The following is a 6285-nucleotide window of genomic DNA, read 5'->3' as shown; positions in this document are numbered from 1 at the left end:
AAATTCAGTCGATTCAGCGCTTTTCGAAGCATTACAGCAAGGATTATTATAGGAAACGTGGATTAAAGAAGGTTGATCGATACATTTTGTGTAAAGATACATTATCTACGTACCACAGCCTTTTAAAAAATGATGGTCTATACCAATTTGTGTGTAAGCGTTTACGATTAAGGTCCAATTAAAATGCAAGCATATTGGAAAAGTTCCAGAATATGTCCTCCTATCAGTCATACCTAACATAAAAAAACCAGCAAAAATTGGAAAATGAAAAGAGAAGGGGGAGCCTGTAGGGTGGGGAGTTAAAACTTTAACGAATTTTGCCTGCTCAACCTCTGCGGTACGTCAAGAAATCCTGACTGCAACAATAACATGTATCTTTTTGAAATTCAAAACTAAATTTGGTTTGATTTAAATTATTTCTGCATATTTTTATGCTAAAATCTTACAAAGTACATTTTAAAATACAACAAAATAATTGAAAGCACATTCTTGAAATAAATCGTTGAAAAGATCAAGAAATTAAATCAATAAAAACAATCATCATACGAGTATAAAACCAATAGGAAACAGACACAGAAGAAAGTGCAGTAGGGATTTTATCTACGAAATTACCGTTACTGATATCTCGTTTTACAATGTAATCGTGTTTAAGCGAGAAATCTTAGACAATTTCTTTGTCAAACTTTTGATGCTACCCAAAGAGTAAATCAAGGCACACATTAGAAAAAAACATGCCAAAATCAGGAAAAAAATTTTTAAGTTAACATAAAATTTTTCTTGCAGTTTTGCATATATGAATTCCATCTTAACAGAACAACCATATCGATTGGATTGCAGTTCTAAGCATATGAGCATTAAGTAGTGGCATACATTTGTTCTCCTTCATTTTCACATGGATTGAACCGAAGCGAATGAATGAGTGAAACGAGACATAAGAAATAATTCCTTGAAATTGTTGGCCCTGGCGCGGTGCGAAACACCGGCAAAGATAGACAGGATCGTGCTTCAGATGAAAACCCGTATCTGCTAAGGATAAAACGGCAAATCACGGTTCCAAACGATGCGTCCCGTGCGCCGCCCGATCATAGGCAAACGATTAAACCATCCGTATGGACTTGATTACTTATCCACGCGGGACAACCTGCACGAGAGCGGGCGGTCGCCGTCCACTAAAAAGCCGGACAGCGATGCTCGCGACTGTAAAACATCCAATTTACGACGGAAAATCTTGATGTTGGTTGATCCTCTGGTCCGTCCGCCAGGCTGCTGAAACTCGCGCAACTCGCCGGGCTCTCCGGCTCGGCAGCGGCTTTGAAAATGATACGCTTGAGTATCAGCGTCGTCTCGAGTGCCATCACCACGACGGCACGATGGTAGGTCCCGATCGAGGAACCCAGAGCCGTGATTAACTTTAACATCCAATCAAACCGCCAACCGGGGCCACTCGGGGCGAGGGTGCGTCCAGGCCGCGAGATTGGATGTACGAAAATAAAATTCAAGTAGCTATAAAACGGTGGGACACCCCGCGGAGTAGTTGGCCGGTCCGTGTCAGGGCACGATGGACGGATCCGGTCATTCGCCGGGCATCGTTTTGCTACCGGCGACCGCGATCGGTCTCCATTTTGTAGCGAAGAAGCGGTAGCCAGCTTGGTGGGAGCTATTAGTCAAAAAATCAGAGGGAAAAATGTGTCCCAAATTGCGTTTTGTGGTCAAATGTAGGATTCAAAAATCATATTCATCGCACAAAATTCAAGATATCTTTTATTTTTGTATGCATTTATTAAAAATGAGTATTTGTGAAAATCGAAGCTCTGAATTATATTTCCGTATTGTTCGCTATTGAATTGACAATTGATTGATACATTTAACAGAAATAAGAATAAAACAAAATGTAATAAACTAAATTTAGAATCATGGATAAATGTTGGTGGTGAATACGATAGTTTTTCCATCGATGTATTCATAAGATGTACAAAATCTCAAATAAAAATCTAACATTTCAGGTTGTCTTAACTATCTTTTCCATTTAATTTCTGGTTGAAGGACATTACATCTCAAACACTTATTGTGACATTAGTTAATGAACACTTGTCCTCACTCATGCGCAATTAGCCACAGAGTGCACCTTGCCTTGGTTGGGAATCTTCCCTTGGCTTCGGAATTTAAACTCCAGGCCACCGATCGGCGACGCCATGATGTCTGAGCCAGCAAGCCCGAAAGACCGATCGCTCCCTCCCCGACAACGCCCATCCCGGCCCGGCCAGACGCAAATAGGCCCCGAAACTTGAAAAACTCGAAACACAATCTGCCCTCCCAGCGAGGGTCAGGAATGCGTGACTCTACATTCCCATCTCGCACCTCACACCGTTTCGGAAAAACTCGGAAGAGCAGTCGTTCCGATGGTCTGATCAAACGAATTCCTGAGTGACAGATTTAAGCACCTCTTCTCGATGGGGGGGCCCACTTTCTGGGTTGTTCTCCACTCCCTTCCAGAGGTTTTTATATTTTACTCCTTCGCCGGCATCGCCCTGCCCATCGTTGACCGGCCGGGCATGCTGGGGACGCTTGAAGATGAACGGTTTCCGAGTGCTTTTGCAAAGGCCTCAAGTTTGATTACGAGCCGTCTACAAAAACCGATTTGGAAATCTTCGTTCGCCAAGGATTGTTGAGATTGCAAAATTGAAGTAGCCTCGAGTAGTTGTCTGGCCAGTAAGCGTAGGATAATTATGCAATGCAATACAAAACCGCATCAGCGGATTATTTTTGAGCAATATTGGTAGAATGCATCTGGTTAAGTGTGGTGTTTTCCTTGGAAAAACTTTACGAGGAGAAAAGTGCCGAATACACAACCATACTACGGGATGAGGGGTGCATAATTCAAAAATGTGTAAACAATAGCATATCATAAAGCGCAAAGATAACAATCCCAATCAATCCAGCCCAATTCTAAGCCGTAACCAACACAAAACGTAACTCGACATCTATGGAAAGATTAAAATGAATGCATCTTGTCAGAAAGTAATCATCACCCGCTGGCTTCTCCAACTTTTCCTCTGTCAATGAAAACCGGGTGCCCTCTCTCTCTCTCTCTCTCTCTCTCTCATGTGGCAACAGGTTACATTTGAGAAGGATTTGGAACGATCATTAATAAAAATTAAATTATTATTTATTGTAGATTGGAGAGATTCGTTTATTATTCTATGGAATGCTCCGCTGGTCGATGTTTGTTTGAGGTAGATTTAAGTTTTTGTTGCACATTTGGACAAAGCTGCCCGATTCAATTATTCTCTTGACATTTTTTCAGTCATCAACGAAATCCGATTGCTAAACAACGAAAACAATGTTAAATATTTGGAATATTTCATTATTTATTTTACTGAAAAGCGCTTTTGGAGAGTGTTTGTGCTTTCAAAAAGCTGATCATGAAAATTATTTAATTATAGAATGGAATTGTTTTGTTGAATGTGAATGTTGCAAGCAAACTGCTGGCTAAATGTTAGGAACATAATGTATAGATTTTATGAAAAATCAAAAGAATCTAAAAATGTATCCTTTGATTAAATTTGACTAATCATGAATATTCGGCTTAACAATACTAACAAAACATTAGAGAGTATAACAATATTTTTCTTCATTCTTCTAAAAGTGAGTAACGTAAACGATGAACTGTTTGGTTTAATATAGAAACTCTTTTTTATCATTTCAACAAAACCCTATCATTTATAATATTTTCCTGACCAACATGCTTGGAAATCTTGTTCGAAAACCCACCAACCGATACAAACCATCGCTTTCCGTAATTTGACGAGCAATATTTCGCGCTGCAGGCCGCCACGGGAGCACTCATTCTGAAACAACGCGCCGGAAAGTAGCAATTTCGATTTGAATATAAATGAAATGGCAGAGATACGGAAAGCACCGACTCAGAAGATCTCCTTCTTCGGCCTTCGGCGGCACAGACGGTACACACCGGGACTTAATCAAGCTCCCGGTGGAGCTGGCTTTGCCCTGTCACCATCGTGCCCCATCTTCCGAGGCGAATGTGGGGATGAGCAATAGCGCGGCATGTTCGTCCCACCGGGCGCAGATTGCGCTGCCGAAAATAAGACAAAAATCCAATCCTCACAGATGGGTGCAATAAAATTAAATACTAAAATTTATCATTGGCTTATTATAAATTCATAAGATTTGTTCCGAACGAGCTCGAATCATCATCATCATCTTCTGCCGAAAGCCGAAGCTGCTCAACGGGTTGGCCACGGTTTGCCCCCGTCAAACCCACCACCACTACCGACCTCACCATCGGGGACCTTCTGTTTCGTATGCTAATTTTTTCGAGCCTCCCCCGGCGCGAGAAGAAAAGCGAATGGGTTTTCTAACACATTGCGTTTATTGTCTTACGCCCGTGCGCCTTGCCATGGCGGATGATTAGAAAGCCGTAAAGAACGCGGTTGGTAGCAGTCACGCAGCTGCAGAACGGTTGTATCGAAATAACATGCGCGAAGGTAGGCCTGCTCATGGTGGTGATGTCATAAATTCTTCGTTGAGTTGATCAGTATGATGATTAGAATCGGATTTGGACAAAATAAAAAACAAGTTTCACTATGGTTTATATCTAAACAAATGGCACAAAAGATACGATATTTAGGATAACAGGAAGACAACCATAAAGAATAATACATTGCACTTTGAAAATACGAGTACATCCAAAATAAACATATGTATGACAACATTGACTATTTACAACACTCATTACTATATCAATTGATCAAGATCCATTTATTTCTAAACTAAGTTCTTTTTATCGATTCGTTAGTCGTAAAGGTTTGTATAAGTATGTTCATTTACCTCAAAACCATCCACCCAGTTAATCATGCATAAAAATCGTAACTACGTTCAATTAAAACACATCGCACCTGGCAAGAAACTTCCTGTAAAATGTTCCAGTCCGTCCACTGGACCACAGAATTCTGCAGCAGAGTGGAAAGAAGAGGAAAAATCAGTAATAATGCTGGGTAACAACTTGAAACAACCCTCCACTCCAGTCAAGTTAAGCCCGAGGCCGCAAATGATCGTTAATTATTTGCCCTATTATTCGCACTTCAACTCGGGGCGCGCTAATGATGCAAATGGCAAATAAATTTTCAACCATCCCGGCAAGTGCGATGGAAGTGGAGAAAGCCGGTACGAGTGCCGGTACGAGTGTGCGAGTGCCCATTAAGTGCTGGAAGACGTTAAAAAATTAATTAATTTTATCATAATTAATTTTCACACCGTCCCATTCGAGCGGCAGAACCACCGTGGCTGATTTGGCTGAAGGGTTCGATAAACGCGAACGAAGTGTTTATCCACCATCGGGCCTTTTGTGAATGATAAAAATAATTGCTTGTTAACACTAGTTCTTGTTGGAGAAATTTATTGATCGAAATCATCGTCGATGTCCACTACCTGTCTTTTGAAAATTCTCTTTTCGCCTATCAGCCAATTTTTAACTAATATCAAGACTTTACGCTCTGGGAATACGAATTCCTACGTCACAATTCAATGTCTTTCAATCCAGTATCGCATCTGTATCGATTTTATTTTACGAAGACAAAACATAATTCATTCCAATTGATACCACGCCTGGATCGGAGTATACAAATACATCACATCGATCACATTTCAAGGGACTTTTCTTGTCCTTCTGCTGCCAGCATGTCTAGAATGATCACCTCCCCCCTTAAGTGTTCAGCCCCGCTGAGTCGGGAGGGTTTCTTCCCGATTCGATCGGTCGGCGGCACGATCCGTGAAATGTTCGTTGAAATGCCGGTGTAAAAATGATTAATGTTTGTAGCACCAGATTCGGGTGGTGTTGTTGTTTTTTTTTCCTCCCTCGTTTCTGCGGTACGCGCTTTGTAAATGACTATCGTGCACGTTAATTTTGTGTTTTTTTTTATGTTGTTCCACTTCACAGAATGTCTAACGCAATGAGATTGAAAGGCGGGCATATTCCATCGAATTGAATAAAGGTAGAGTTAACGAAAATGTTTGTTTTCTTTTTGTTCAACTGGACCAACCCCGAAAGTTTTTTCGGGCGAAGCGGATCTCATGCGGCTCGTTAGGTAAAGAGCTTGTTTCATCGAGGTTTATGTACCGTTTTTCTTATACTTGTTGTCCTGTTTGACATCTACCGCTCTTTCATCGTCCTCTTTTTGTGGGGTTTTTAAACACTCTCCGTGTGTCAGTAAAATTGTATTTATTTTATGAAACCTAAAGATTGCTCAGATATTTGACTATTACAAA

This window comes from Anopheles coustani, chromosome 3 (assembly GCF_943734705.1).
Source record: "Anopheles coustani chromosome 3, idAnoCousDA_361_x.2, whole genome shotgun sequence".
In the NCBI taxonomy this organism is placed as follows: Eukaryota; Metazoa; Arthropoda; class Insecta; order Diptera; family Culicidae; genus Anopheles; species Anopheles coustani.
Note: the sequence above shows the minus strand (reverse complement) of the source record.